Source organism: Marmota monax, unplaced genomic scaffold (assembly GCF_021218885.2).
Source record: "Marmota monax isolate L192 unplaced genomic scaffold, Marmota_monax_Labrador192_F-V1.1 WCK01_AAM20220418_F8-fsc00024, whole genome shotgun sequence".
Lineage (NCBI taxonomy): Eukaryota > Metazoa > Chordata > Mammalia > Rodentia > Sciuridae > Marmota > Marmota monax.
The window spans coordinates 1,498,079-1,513,851 of record NW_026695224.1 but is presented as its reverse complement, the minus strand read 5'-3'; the positions used below and the strand labels follow the sequence as shown (position 1 = coordinate 1,513,851).

The 15,773-nt window shown below is 44.4% G+C and overlaps 1 long non-coding RNA gene and 2 pseudogenes across 4 annotated transcripts in view; 2 read left to right on the top strand and 1 right to left on the bottom strand.

Annotated features, from left to right (window-relative positions):
* LOC124086731 (uncharacterized) overlaps positions 1–8,228 on the bottom strand; it is a 31,175-nt gene extending 22,947 nt beyond the window's left edge. For all 4 annotated transcript variants that reach the window (XR_006849899.2, XR_009225897.1, XR_009225898.1 and 1 more), the window contains exons 1-3: positions 7,443–8,228; positions 6,769–6,903; positions 5,333–5,404 (exon numbers count right to left, since the gene is read on the bottom strand). This is a non-coding gene — a long non-coding RNA (uncharacterized LOC124086731). The remainder of the gene's footprint in view (positions 1–5,332; positions 5,405–6,768; positions 6,904–7,442) is intronic.
* Positions 8,229–9,562: 1,334 nt separating this feature from the next.
* On the top strand, positions 9,563–10,604 carry LOC124086377 (la-related protein 1B-like; annotated as a pseudogene).
* Positions 10,605–10,639: 35 nt separating this feature from the next.
* LOC124086376 (cyclin-dependent kinases regulatory subunit 1-like) lies at positions 10,640–12,717 on the top strand (annotated as a pseudogene).
* The last annotated feature ends 3,056 nt before the right edge of the window (positions 12,718–15,773 follow it).

The window sequence follows — 15,773 nt, the reverse complement described above, 5'->3', positions numbered from 1 at the left end:
GGGATGATCACATCTGTTCTTCTGATCCCTGAGCAGATCCCAACCACGAGGAAAGGAAGCTTCTATGCACACAGAGGAACCTGCGGATTGTAGAGCAGAGGCCAGAGTGAAGTGTTGGGGGGCTTTTATACTTGTGTCCAAGTATGCCCACACACCCATACAGACTTTCAGTCCAGTCCCAGCAAACATTGTGGGGAAGGGTATGAACCGGCCTTGGCCACACAACTAGCTTTCCTTTGACTTAAATTGAGACTGATCCTCATTTTGGATGTGCCTGAACCCTCAATCACCCCCCAGGATGAGCTGGGAAGACAGCCTGGCTGGACAGCCTGGTAAGGACTTTTGGGTGGAGGGAGCATTTGGGTGGCTTTTAAGTTTTCACTATGATCAATAATGCATTTCTTCTGTTCTTAAAGGCTTATTACAGGAAATTCAGACAACAGCCAAGATTGTAGAATTATGTTAGAAGTTTTCCCTCAACCTGTCACCACTCCCCACAAAGATGACCACTGAAAATTGGTTAGTACCTTCTCAGAATTATTCTTGTACATAGGCAAAAATATGAGCACATATGAAGTTTTGTTTTTTTTAACACATACAGAAACTTCCTTTTCTCACTCATTTTACTCAACAAGCCTTCAGGAGCCTTTCTTTTGCCAGCTCAGTGCAGAGGGAGCTGCCACATTAGGAAGAAGATTTCTTGGAGAAGAGAACCATGTCAGTGTAAGACAACTTGGCAGAATGAGAATCCATTCAGCCTTCCCACAAACATTCTCCATCACCTATGTGTGCTGAACAGGCCTGCAGTTAGAGAGACCCAGGCTCAGAGCCCACCACCACACTGCCCAGCTGTGTGAAGGTCATGGAACCTTCCTGAGTACTTACCTCATTGTGCAGATTACGTGAGAAAGTATGTCAAAAGTTTGGCAGGGACCTAATGCATAGAGGGTGCCATGATGTCTCAAAACCTGAACAAGCTGGGCTTGAGGGTATGGCTCATGGTAGTATTGCTCAGCATATGTGAGGTCCTGGGTTTGATCCCCAGCACTGAAAATCAAGAACCAGACACAAAAATAGCTTCATGGCCCTCTATGGTCAGGGTGTATTGGGTGACTTTTTTTTTTTTCCTTACTCCACTGAAGAGCATGGACTTTTTTTCCCACAGTTTGCTCATTTATTTGACAGACAAGATCATTTCTTCCAGTTATGTTTTCCAAATCCTTATATGAACCTTTTGTAAAGAGACTATTATCACCCCTCATTACTAAGTCACCTTGAGCAAAAACTTGATGTCTCTGAACACTTTCTGTCTCTAAAATGGAGAAGAGTTAAATTAATCCTGTCTCTGCACCTGCCCAAGGCCACCTAGAGGACAAATTAGAATATTGCCATAAAAATGCTTTGTCAGCCCTACAGCAGTGTAGACAAGTGTGGGAATTCGGAGGTGTCCAGGGCAGTGGCCCCACTAGAAAATACATTCCTGGGAGGGCAAAAATGGACTCAGCAAACACTTGTCAAATAATAAATGATACTTCTTGATTGAAAAATAGGAGAATGCAAGTCCTGGGAGGTCTTTAGAAAGTTTACCAAGGGGGGAGGAGCGAGGAGGAAGGCAGATCACATCAGAGTGTGATCTTCTTTCCTCCCTCCCTCTCTGCCTTCTTTCTGTCCTTCCTTTCTTTCATTCATTCAACATATTCACTCCCCTGATTTGTTTAAGGGGAGGAAAAAGACACTGACAACAGCTTATTGTTTCACACACACTTCCCAGTTTACAGTGCACCATCACAGGATCACGCCTATTTTTTTCATTTGTCCCCTGAAGTAGGAAGTGCACTTCCATGTTAAAGATGTAGAGGCGGAGGCTCAAAAAAGTTATATAATCTCTCCAAAGTCACAGGATACAGTTGGGAACCAATGTACCATTCCTCCCGAGCACATTCACCATCTCACTCTCTTTCTGAAGGATCACCCTTACTTCCCGCTCCTCCAAACACTTCCTTTCCCAGGTTTTACTCTGGACCAACCATGCATCAATACAACAAATGTCTGGAAGGAAAGGGCTCTAAGTGCTTTCCCTTCCTGGGGGCCATGCATTCAATTAGTGTTTATTGAGCCTTGGGTTGGATGCTCCTTCTTCCTCCCTTCTTCTCTGTCCTTACTTACTGAGCACCCTTCGAGTATAGGGTCTTTCAGTAGATGTTGGGGAGACACCTGTGACCCAAAAAGGAGCCGTCCTTGTTCTTATGGGGTTTCATAAAAACTCTCAGCTGTCAGAGAGGAGGGGCTGCACTCAAGATTTTCTCTCCTCTTTGTCCGGGTTCTAATGGAATCTCTCCGTCCAGCAAGAACAGTCTTGTTTTCCTCCCGGTAATGGAGGAAAATCATTTCACAAGCCAGCGCGCCCTCTGGTGGCCAGAGTTGGGGACTGTTTGTTTCTGCTTGGGAACCCTTTTCCTGGAGCCAGGCTCAGGGAAGCTGTTTCCGCAGTCTTTGCGCCAGGGGCCCCCCACTCACCTGAGCCCAGCCCCACAACATCATTCTACTGTCCCTGACCACGAGGTGCTGCCCTCCCTCAAGGTCCCCCTCAAAGCCACTTGTCCCGCAACTTTTCACCTCAGTTTCCATCAACTCTTGACAGTACTTGATATTTCTCTGCACCAGTGTTGCTAAGGGGTGTGTCCCCTCTCTCCTACTGAGCAGAGGGGGCTTCCGGAGAGGGGAAGAGAACCCAGAGCCTCTTCATGGTGGGTGCTCAGGCCATTTCTGAAGAATACACAAAGGAATTTCAGACAAACTAGAAAAAGCCTCACTGGGAGAGCCCTGGGCGTGCTGAGGGCCGAGTATTGGGTTGCCAGATGAAATACAGGACAACCTAGCTAAATCTGAATATCAGACAACAAGTAATCTTTTTTAGTCTAGGTATGTCCCAAATATTGCATGGTACCTACTTATACTGATTTTTTTTCATTGTTTATCTGAAATTTGAATTTAATCAACATCCTCTATTTTTATTTGCTAAATCTGGTGACCTTGGCTGGGTGGAGTAAGGGCCATCAGGAGGCCCATGTGGCCATGGTGGGGAGCAAGGTAGGGAGAGGCTGGGTGAGTAGGTTTCCAGAGAGGTTGGGGAAGACCAGAAGTTCTGGTATAAATCCAGCTTGTGGCCAGAGAAGACAGCAGTAATGAAAACTTACTTACCTGGAACTTACAACCATATCATCTGGTGGAACAGAGCCTCGGGAAACAAGGACAAACTTACCTGTTTCCCAAGGATCTGCTCAAATGTCCCTTCCCCAGCCTTTTCCATCTGTCCAACCACTAAAGGCCATTATCTTCAAACTGATGTCTACAGGACACACCCAGAACGTGGAGTGTTCTTCTCCAAGTTAATCGCCCAACCCTTCCCTTAAGAGCAGAAGCTGACTCTCCTTCTCCTAAGACACCTAGAAAGAATCAGTCATTGGTGTAAAACAAATGGATTTCAAGATGAAAATTCCCAACTCTTTACAGTCCACCTGTGCTCTATAATGTTGGGCCAGTTCTGCAGCCGCTCCCTGTTTCAGTTTCCTCATCAGTAAAACAACCAAACATACTTTATAAGGTAGTCACTGTAAAGTACCTGAAACAAGCCTGGCATATAATAAGTGCTCAATAAATATTAGCTCTTAATCTTTACTACTATTGCTCACACAGTGCTTGCTGAGATAAGTATCTCCCACTGATTTTTCTCCTAGAATGCTATTGCACTCTAGTTCTTCCCTATGCTCCATGGCAGGTAGGATGGCTTGGGGAGATTTCCTTCAACCTGAGCAAAGTGCAGGCTGTGCAGGTAATGAGATATCACATTCCTTCAGTGAAACAATCTTTTGGCACGAGTTCCCTATGACCATGGCTATGCATCTATGTTTCTAGCAATATTAGAGCCCATTTATAATGATTTATGGTAATTATACTGGACAAGAGTTTGATGGCTATTAGGCCTCTTTATTTGGCTGGAAAATATTTGAAGCATGAAGCTGTGTGAGACAATCAGCACCAGCACCATTACGAAAACATCCTTGTATTTGGAACCAATTTGGACTGTCATTTTTAATATCACGGATTATTCATCTTCAGATTCCAAGTCCTTAGTATCTGTGTTCTGCTGCTTCAGTATCTAGAGGATGTCGAGTAGCAACAGGCCTGTCCTGGGGGTGGGCAGCCAGGTAGGCATCAGCCCCCAGGGACTGATTCACAGCGGATGCCAGATCCTCCCAACACAGCTTTTCCCCAGCATCATTTCATCTCCCCTTTTATGGAAAGACACTACCGCAAGGGACATGCCACTGAAAGTACTGCCTCAATGTCCCCTCTTCTTCCTTCTCCTGAAGAGGGAACAGAATAATTGGGGCTGTCCTCTAGCCAACACACACCATGAATTTATATTGGCTGTTTGGGGCTGGCATACATGCTGAACCCAATGTTCAAATTGAATATCACCCCTGAATAAAGCAGTCACGAAATTATAATAAATAGGAATTTCTCAAGCTGTGCCTTTGCCTTGCCAAAATAGCTGGATTAAAAAGTTTAAAAAATAATTAACAGGCCAGATGTTTAATTTTCCACAATGACAAATACAACATTCATCTATATTTCTTCTACTTTCCATCTGAATATTTCAGAGTAACATAGACAAGCACTCTGGCTCTTTTTCAGATTACTCCAACCTCATATGTGAACGTTATTTTCTATTAATATTTTAGTTGTAGATGGACACAATACCTTTATTTATTTATTTTTTGTTTATTTGTTTATTTTTGTGGTGCTGAGGATCAAATTCAGTGTCTCATACATGCTAGGCAAGTGTTCCACCACTGAGCTAGACCCCCAGCCCCTTGTATGTGTACATTCTTTACAAGCACAAGAAAGTAGAAAGACTCTGCCCAGGAGGACCTGAATTAAGGTCATGAAAACATAAAGTCAACCCATGGCCCGTGTCTGTGCCCAGATGCCCCTGCAGTGGGCTCCTGGGCCCCTCCACAGTCTCCAGGGACCCCTGGAAAGATTTCTCTCCCCAAAAGCAAGTTGCCATAGGATTCCTTTGACCTTCAATTTAATGAGAAAGAACAATGAAGCAATTACTGGGCAAGGGTTCCAGGGCTACCTGGACTTGGCAGGTCCGATTCATTTAACCTCTTCTTTGTTTGGAAACTCAGATTGACTTTAATGATGTAAAATAAAGTGGCTTCCAGGAGCATCTCTTGACACTAATGGAGCCTGTATGCCCTTTTTTAAAAATAGACATTGAAATATGTAAGAACACCCATGTCACCGTGGGACGCCCACTTACCAAGTTTTGGCCACTTTAACTACTCCTGATAATTAGACTCTGTAAAACTGCAGCCATTTCGCTTGTCTCCATCTGGGAAGAAAATTCATTGTTTTAATATCCACTGGTAAACTTAGAATTCTATTTGCCCAGAGAAAACTCATGAAACAAGCTGGAGATAAGAACAGGAAAAACAACTGTGATGTTGGCGCAGGTGATTGGAGAACCTCCCTCTCCCTCTCCTTGACCCCTACCCTGGGCACAGGAGGGTGCATAGGGAGGCAGCACAGGTCGGCCTGACACTGATGGTTTTAGACTATCTGTTCTCTGCTCCTCCCAAGGGCAGGTCAGGATTGGGGCAGCTGTATATCAGAAGGTCATTTACAGGAGGAGCCTGGGGAGTGCCAGAAATGACTCCAGCCTTCCTTCCTCCGAGGGATGGCACAAACCTGGAGGGTCTTACAGGGCGGGTGACCACATGGCTTGCTGGGGCCCGGGGAGCAGCTTTCTACTTTAGTTAACTAAAGCCCACAGTGCTGACTGGTGGCCTAGCCCCAGACTATGGACAATGAACAGCAGGCATCTCAGAGCCCACTGCATGCCTTTCCCATTCACTTTCCTATGAGCCTAAGACCCAAAGCTCAAACGGCCATCTTGACATCTCTAGGTGGAAGAGTCAAGCTCAACACATTCAAGCCACACTTAGATGTTTCCTCCCCGCTACTGCTATCTGCTCCCCTTCCCACACCCCCTGTCTCAAGAAGGACCCTCCAACCTTCCAGCGCAAAACTCAGAAGCCTCAAAGTCACCTCCCTTGTCCTCAGCCCTGATACAGAGGTTCTTGGTGCCTGGCCCATGTAGGAACACTGACACATGCCAACTTTTAGAATCTACAAAAGGTATCCCGGGAAACCATCTTTCCTCAGAAGGAGGTCTGGAAGTGTCAGGGAGCTGGAATTCTCCAGGAGCAGCCTTTGAGCAATGATGCAAAACTCCCTCATTCCTCTGAGATGTATGTTCCACACTGTGTGACCAAGTTTCCTGGTAAGTTTAAACTCCAGTTGCCCAACAGCAGGACCCACTTCACGGACATGCTACATGGGCAGCTAGCTGCAGGATCCCCATGCTTAGAAGGGACCCGTGCTGGGCTGGGTGCTCTGCCACCAGCACTTTGAAATTCTTAACAACTTATGAGCAAGAGGCCTCCAATTTTCACTCTGTATTGGGCCCTGCAAAGGATGTAGCTTGTTCTGCCCAAGCTGACTTGAGAAGGTCCTGGCTACCTGCCTTCTTCTCTCCCCGTCTCTTTTCCCTGCTTCCTGGTCAATATTTTCTGGCCTCTCAACTAAACAGCTTGCCCTACAATCCTTGTCCCTTCTGAGAAAAGCCAAACCAAGACCCCTTCACATCCATTTCTTGGGAATCTTCCTGCTTCCCTCCCTCCATCTGCACCTTACCTTGGTGCTCATTCTTGCTTGGTCACTGCAGTGGTCGCCACATCCACTAGGCTTCCTCCTTCTCAGAAGCCACAGGGTTTCTTTGTCATTATAACAAAGCTCCTCATGTCATCTTCTCTCTTGCAGTGGTTGACACTGGATGATGTACATAAAGGCCTGTCACCTCATGTTCTATTTGGGAGCATACTTTTTAAATCCCATAATAAAAGTTAAATTAAAATTACTTCCCATTGCTCTTATCACAATAGCACAAATCACTGTGGCCCCTAAGAAACTGCAGGATCGGACAGCCCTTGGTTTCTTTCTCTGTAGACCAGCCTTTCTTTTCCTCAAGCTGGATTCATTTCCTCCTCAGGGCTTTTGCACATGCTATGCCTTCTGTCAGGAATGCCCTCTTTCCTCATATTTCTCATTCCTCTCTAATACTTCTTTGCCTAGATACTTAACCTCTCTGCTTCTTGGTTTTTCTTCATCTGTAAAGCAAGAATTATCTTGCCTAGCATGTGCAAGGCCCTGAGTTGATTTTCAGCACCCAAAACAACAACAACAAAGGATGATAATAGTTCTTACCTCCCAGTATTTTCTTATAAGATTGTTCTTAGAATAAAAGTGCCAGGCACAAAGCAAACACTTCATAAACACCAGCTACTATCAGTGTAAGTACAATGCCATACCTTCTTGGCTTGAAGTAAAATCGTCATTCCAGGAATCTCAGTCACGTTTATCCTGTGGCTTCAAAGGACCCCGAATTCCCTCTAGTTGTACGTTCAAAAGATGGAAGAGCAAGAGCACTAATGCCAGGCCAGCAAAGTGTTGTCTGGGGACAGCGCCAGCAGGCCATCCCTCAATTATGGTGACAATCAAGTGAACCCTAAAGATATCGAGGGCCTATAAGCACAAAGCATGATTATCACATGCAGGACCCAGGGCTACAGCCAGCCCTCAGTGAATCAGAAGCCCCAAGGCCTGCACTGGCCTGTTCAACCGGTTCCATCAACTGTTGCTGGCCTTTGATTGGATGTTCACACATTTAATCAGATTCAACCTGAGGTTATCAGTAATAACCAGGATGCCAAAACTTCCTCTCTGTGAGTTAGCTAATTTCATGACTTACTATGTGGTGATCTGATTCAAGTTTAATTGGCTACCTGCGTGTCCATAGAAATCCCCAGGGCAGCAGTTTCAGGGGCATCATTTTCTAGAGTTAGGAAGGGGAGAGCATCCCATAATTACCATATGCCAAGTAGTGTCCAGCCTCTGTGCCAAACTTTAAGGCCCCTACCATGTGCTATCTCACTGATCCATCACAAACTTACTCTTCTTTGAGGTTCTGAAGCTTGGGAGAGTGAAGAAACTTGCTTGAGAGCACCCTGGCAAGATTCAAAACCAGGTCTGTCTGGCCCCAAGACTGAAACCTTTCTCCAAATTCCATTCAGCGTTTCCCAGATCCAGGATTCCTGGACTCCATCCCCTCATCTCTGATTCAGAAAATGTGGGGGTTGGGCCTGAACAATTTTTAAAAGTTTCCTGGGAAGCCCCAAAGATGTAGATTTAAGAAAAATTTACAGAGCTAGGCAAGGTGGCACAGGCCTGTAATCCCAGCAACTCTGGAGGCTGAGGCAGGAGGATCTGGAGTTCAAAAAGCCAGCCTCAGCAAAAGCAAGGCGCTAAGCAAGTCAGTGAGGCCCTGTCTCTAAACAAAATAGAAAATAGGGCTGGATATTGTGGCTCAGTGGTCGAGTGTCCCTGAGTTCAATCCCCTGTACCAAAAACAACAACAACAAAAACAACATTTACAGGAAGCAACTCTTTCCTCAGATCCAAACAAAATAGCCTCATGAGGTTTAGTTTGTGATTTTGGTTCAGTTTAACCACTGGCTTTAAACTATAAACTAATCAACCTGAGTTTATTTTAAATTATACCTGATCTTATTTCAAATCAGACTTTTAGCCTCTCGATATAGCTTTTTATTTACTGACTAAACCTCTGTTCCAAGGAAGCATTTATTCCATGACCGTGCACACTGCAGCACCCCCCGCCGTACACACCCACCATGCTCTTCTCACATTGTAAGCTCTTAGAGGAAGAAATTGGGTACCTGTCACTTCACCGCACACAGAAAGACATTTAATCTGTTTCTTAGCCCAGCACACGTGGCTTGATAGCAAAAGGCATTTTCCTTGTCGCCTTCTCATATTACAGCAACAATTTTGGCTCCTGGAGTTCTGTAGACTCCTTTTTGGCAGGAAGATTAGACCAAGAGCTGCATTAAAGATACAGCCCTGTACCCTCCAAGGTATTAACAGACGGGAATCATGTCGGAGCTTCCTAGAGCAGAACCATCTCTGCAGTCGGAGCTGTGAGTCTGAACCAATTCAGGAGAAGTTGCTACTTATGAAAAGAAGACTCCCTGAGCTTATAAATGGATTATTTTAATGAACTTCTTGCCCTGCTTCTGATTTCAGCACTGGAGCATCCTGGATCATGCTTCTAACAAATGTGTTTCCCAACTCAAAACTTGGGCTTCTGATAAGAACCACTTTGACTAAGTCCTGAAGTCTATTTAGATAAATAGTATCCTATTTCATATGGACCATATTTCTATTAAAACACTATAACCCTCTTGTGTTCCTCTACCACTTGCAGAAAGCCTTAAGGAGTAATAACTAATTTAATAGCTAAAATAAATGCTTAAATCCATTGTAGAATCAGCAGCCAAGTCACGTTCCCCTAAAATTATAAAAGCAGGAACTGAAGACAAGGAAATCCAATAAGGCCAGTGATTTCAGCAATATGGCAAACTGGCCAAAACCAGGAGGGTTAATAAGCACCGGAAAAAAAACTTTTGCAGTCTCAGAGTGTCATCAACCAAGGAGCCACAAATTAGGGGGAAAAGAAGAAGAAGAAGAAGAAGAAGAAGAAGAAGAAGAAGAAGAAGAAGAAGAAGAAGAAGAGGAGAAGGTTGAAAAGAGGAATAACAGTGAGAGCAAAGAAAACCAGGAAACAAAATTAGACAATCCTGTTGAAAATGTCAGCAAGGATGAGGCCCAGTCAGGTAGTCAATGAAAGAGAGCTAATAAACACAAGTGGGTACCACTGCACTTAGATGATTCTAAGACCAGAGAGTCAGGAGAGACCTGGATCCACAACAGTTTTCAGTGTTAACCTGAAGCAAATAAATCACCCCATAACAGGAGAAATGACACATGAAGTTGGAGGCAAGACAGACAAAAAAGAGATGACAGTGTAAGGGGTGTGTGGTAATATCCAAAGCGTCCAGTGTAAGGAGTAAGGGGGGTAATATCCAAAGTTCCTTAAGAGGCTGAGGGAGAGGACAAGGATAGGGAAGAGGAGGAGGAAGAACTTTGATTATTTGTATGATTTCACGGTGAAAAGACAGAGCAACCATTTCAAATAGAAATTAACACCATTATGATGGATTACTATGACGATGGTACAGGTGTACAGGAGTATCCTGTGGAAGAAGCATTGCTTAAAGAGTATATTAAACATCAAATTGAACATTACTTCAGTATAGAAAACTTGGAACATGACTTCTTTCTTCAGAGAAAGATGGATGAGCAAGGCTTCTTGCCTATTTCCCTGATTGCTGGATTTCACCGTGTGCAGACTCTCACTACAAAACTTAATCTCATTTTAGAGGCCCTGAAGGACAGCACAGAAGTAGAAGTTGTGGATGAAAAAAATGAGGAAAAAGATAGAACCAGAAAAATGCCCAATCCCGGGCCCTCCTCCCAGAAGTGTGCCACAAACAGACTTCTGTCTGCTGATCCATTGTCCAGAGTTCGTGCCAGGCCAAACCCAGTCGGGGTGATGATCTACTGATGGCCTGGATGTCATCTGATGGGCATGTGCAGTGGAACAGGTGACTCACTGAAATGCACTGTAAATACTGGAACAAACCATGCTGCAGAGATGGAAGCCACTAGAGTGCCTTCTGTGTGACAGTGTCTACTGCCGACCACCGGGCAACATGACAGTGGAGGTAACCAACTCTGCCACAACAGGAGACAGAGACAGAGATGGCTGCTGGCATTTCAGGAGCTGCCTGACCTTTTCCGTGTGACTGGACTTAGGCCACGTGGCTACTTTTATTTACCGGGGAAGCTAATTATTATCACTGTGGAGATAAAGCAAGGTTCAGTCTTTTGTTCCCAGGAATATGTACTTGTATCTAGATCAATAAAGCAGAGAAAGAGAAGACTGTGTGGTGTTTCCCAGCGTGCCAGGCCCTGGCTCTTGATCTGCTATTTGCCATGGTGAACACTGGGTAACTCACGTTTTAAGATGTTTCACGTGAGTCAAGTGTGGTGGCTCACACCTCTAATCCTAGCAGCTCAAGAGGCTGAGACAGGATTATGAGTTCAAAGCCAGCCTCAGCAACTTAGCAAGGCGCTAAGCAACTCAGTGAGATTCTGTCTCTAAATAAAATACAAAATAGGGCTGAGGATGTGGCTCAGTGGTTGAGTGCCAAAAAAAAAGATGTTTCACGTGGACTGTAAGATTTACTAATGTGGACATTTAAGGGGTAAAAAGTTGAAGAAATAAAAAAGGGTGTTTTTTCCATTATTCTTCAAGATGTATTTTTTGACACATCAGTATAAGTCCTGCCCATCAGAAAAGCATTAATGATGGACAGTTTCACAAGAAATTTTTATCTTATATTTCTTTGTCATCCCTGTGCTTCTAATCCCAGCAAGCAACTTGGGCAAGTGTTTTAAAAGTTGAAGAAATGCGACATTACTAGTTTGCTTGTTTTTTAAAGATATAATATCTGATTGTAAAAGTTAGATTTACTTATTGTATAAACTTGGTCCAAGATGACATTTTTAACCAGCTTATGAACAATCATCGGTAATTTGTATAATATAGAAAATACTTTTTCCACAAGATATTTAATTTAGGTCAGTCAAGTTGGTGATATCTGTCCATTATGCAATTATGCATTATAAATAAAATTAAAAGAAAAAAATCATAAAAAAATCCATTGTAAAAAAATAGTAATAGGGCTGGGGATGTGGCTCAAGCGGTAGCGCGCTCGCCTGGCATGCGTGCGGCCCGGGTTCGATCCTCAGCACCACATACAAACAAAGATGTTGTGTCTGCCGAAAACTAAAAATTAAATATTAAAAATTCTCTCGCTCTCTCTTTAAAAAAAATAATTTAAAAAAATAGTAATAATAGCACAGCCACACTTAAGCATTTAAATATAGATTGCTGGCTCTCCTAATGAATCTCTTTCCTGCAGACTTGGCCAGAAAAGATATTTTAGATGTCCACAGAATTTTTTTTAATCTAGGAAAATCAGAATAAATGACAGTCTAAATGGTGCCAAAACATTTGGATGAAGTGAAAAACTTTCAGTCAACTAAGTCTTATCTATACCACATCAAGAAATCTCTTTGAGCAGCTGTCAGGATGGCAGAGTGGTCTAAGGCGCCAGACTCAAGAAATCTCTTTGAACCAGGCATGGTGGCACAGGCCTAGAGTCCAAGCTACTAAGGAGGCTGAGAAAGGAGGACCACAAGCTTGAGGACAATACAGAAAGACCCTGTCTCAAAACAAAACAAAAAGGGCTGGGGACGAAGCTCAGTGAAAGAGTGCTTACCCAGGAGAGCAAGGCCAAAGGGAGTGGGAGTGCGTGCTTTGGGGAGTTGTTCAGAGATTGGTGCCATGCTGGAGGCCCACAGGCAGAGCCATCAGGTCACACAAACAAATGGACTACTTGGACAAATACAAGGACAAGGAGCTCAAGTACTGGCCCAAGGACATAGCAAAACTCCTCTCTAAAACCCATTTGATGCTGAATCTGAATGGAGGAATCTTGGCTTTCAACAGAGTCAGGATGGGTTTGTCATACAATCCATGAACTAGAAACTCACATCTCCTTGTTCTGACAGCCACTACCCAAGAAGCCGAAGAAATGAAGCTGGCGAGCCACTTTTCAGCCTCAGGCTTTACATAGCTGCTCTTACCTGCTAACATCTTTCTCATAACATGATTATGTTGCCTTCTTGTTTTCCACTTTGATCTTTAAATGACGTTCAGTGCACTGCTTGAATGTGCTGGTAACTAGGAATAGAGCCTCCACCACCATTGCCCTGTCAGATGAGTTCTCTGGGGACCCAGCCTCAGCTGGTTGTGACCCCAGAAGCCACAATGTGCTTATATCCAGCAGAACACACTTGGCAAATGAAGAATCTGAGAATCAGACCGCAGTTGTTACAGGGATTGTGTAAACTTGCTGTTTTGTTTTATCCTGCTGGGTGTTGTATGTAGGGTGACTTGTGGATTTACATTTCAATGTATAGGAAACTTTCCATTTTATTTCTGAAATCTGTTCCATACTAAAGCCTTGATTAAAGAGGAAATTTTTATAATATAAAAAAAGAAAAAAAGGGCTGGGGTTGTGGCTTAGCAGTAGAGTGCTTGCCTAGTATATGCGAGGCCCTGGGTTCGATCCTCAGCACCACATAAAAATAAATGAAATAAAGGTATTGCATCCAGCTACAATTAAAAAATAAATATTAAAGAAAAAAAATGATCCAGATGTGATGGTGCACCCAGCAGTTCAGGAGGCTGAGATTGATGGATCATGTCCAAAGCCAGCCTCAGCAACAGCAAGGCACTAAGCAATTGAGTGAGACTCTATCTCTCAATAAAATACAAAATAGGGCTGGGGATGTGGTTCAGCAGTTGAGTGTCCCTGAGTTCAGTCCCTGGTACTTCCCTCCAAAAAACTTGTGAGGTACTGGGTATGATCCCCAGCACACAAGAAGGAGGAAGAGGAGGAAGAAGAAGAGAAGGAGAGGGAGCAGGAGAAAGGAACCACCTGTTTGATCATTTCCTACTGTGTGTGGTTTTTCTTAATATTGATATGATATGCCTGGTTGGCATCAAGGCCATGTGTGTATCAGCTTCTGCTTTGCAATCAACTTGACACCTGCACATATCATACTGGTTGGATAACATTTGGGGTGGGGTAACTTTGCTCTTCTGAACATCCCCTTCCTGAGACCCTGTCTGGGTGCCCTCTGCTGGTCCTGGGGACCAAAAACATGCAAGGTAATTGCCCAGTGATTGAGTCACTTTGGCATTCTTCTCTGTACAGACATGTGGACATAGTAAAGGCACACTGAGGAAGGGCACAACCAAGTCTGGAATGGAGACAGCAGGGAGGTTTAAGAGGGGACTTGGCAGACACATCCTGAAGAAGGAAAAAAAGAAATGGCAGGTTGTATGGTCTCCAGGAACCAAATTAGCAGCCAATTGTTGCACAGCCACTTCGCACATGCTGCATGGCCTATATGGAGAGTCCTCCCTCCTTGCAAATGTGCTCTCCTCTTGAGGAAGGTGTGCCTGGCAGGAGGTTTTCCCAGCACACAATGTTAACTTTCCAATTCTCCGTTTTAGCAACAGCCTTTGTCAACCTGGTAGACCAGTCTGTGCAGCCCTTCGGGCGGCAGTGGTGACAAGAAGTGTCTCTCTCCCCTGTGTCATGGTGACCCATCAGTTGTTAGCTGCAGGAACTGAGGCAGCTGTCTTGTCGGCTCAGTCTGTTGCTAAGAGCCATAGCCCAGTAGGAATGGCATTTTTGGTTGAAAGGTGACGCCAGCAAGCCATTGAGATGATAATGATTATGTTAAGATGTGCATTCAATTGGAGATTAGACCCCTGCTGTCCGCCTTGGCCTGCTACTTTGGAGCTACTTTGGGGACTCCCGGAGAGTTCCCATTGGTTGGGGAAGTGCGGTAGGAGGGAATTCCGGAGGAGGGATTTCCTGCTGGTGTAGTGTGTCCCGGGAGAAGGCCACGTGCGTGGCATTGGCAGGAGTTTTGGAAATAAAGTTTGTTCCTGCTTGAGTGGCTCCTGATTTTGTGCCCAGCCAGACTGCTGCAGTCTGTCATCCAGCTCAGTACTCATTTTCAATTCCTTTAATCTTTCCTTCTATGGCAACCCACCAACCTTTTAATCCAATAGGCACAGACCAAGCAGAGAAGACATGCAGTGGGCCACCAATGTATGGGAGACAGGGACTGTGAGAGATTACTCAGGGTAAAAGAGTTTAGGTGGCCTGAGTCCTTGCCCAGGAATTTGGACACTTTGTGTGTGTGGTGGAACCACCCTGCCTTAAGAATACTCGGTTTGTGAAAATCTAAATTGACAAAACCAATACCTCCAGGGTTGGTTTTTACTTATCCTGCTCAGCATTCAGGGAACTTCTATAATTGAGATTTATCTACTTCATCAAATCTCTTTCTTCCTTTCTGCAGGGTCACTTTTCATGTTGTTTAATTATCTTAAGTTCTCAGGGGCACTCATTCTTTTGATGCTGTGTCTGCTAATCTTCTCTAATGGTGTATCCATTCCTCATTTGAGTTCATCTATCTCAGGTGTGTGTGTGTGTGTGTGTGTGTGAGAGAGAGAGAGAGGGAGAGAGAGAGAGAGAGAGAGAGAGAGAGAGAGAGAGAGAGCGTATAGGATGCATTCTGTGAGTTCTGGTATGTGGAAATAGCCCCACACATCAATTCTGAGTTTGGCTCTGCTAAGAGCCCCAATATTGCACATGACTGTGATTAGTTTTTATGTTAACTTATTGTCTCTGAATTGTCCCAAGTAGGAAGAACAAATTTGGATTCTGTGACTTTGTATAGTGCAGGATTAAGATTTTGGCTTTTCAAGGAGGTCCTGTTTTCCCAATCACAGAGTCCTGACAAAACAAAATTCCATGCTTGGGGAGGTGGACAATGTTTCTTGATTTTTCTGGATGTAGGGGTACAGCCATTCTGGACAATGGGTTAATGCAGGCATCAGCTCCCACACCCTGCCACTTGAGAGCTGGAAGCTATGTCTCCTATTCATTGTGGCCAATAAACTGTTTGGGCTCATATCTAGGTCCACTATCTTCCTGGGTCACCATGGCAGCAACTTGCATGGGCACAACTCTTGTGTGAAGTCCCCTTAATGGTTGGCACCTGGGAAG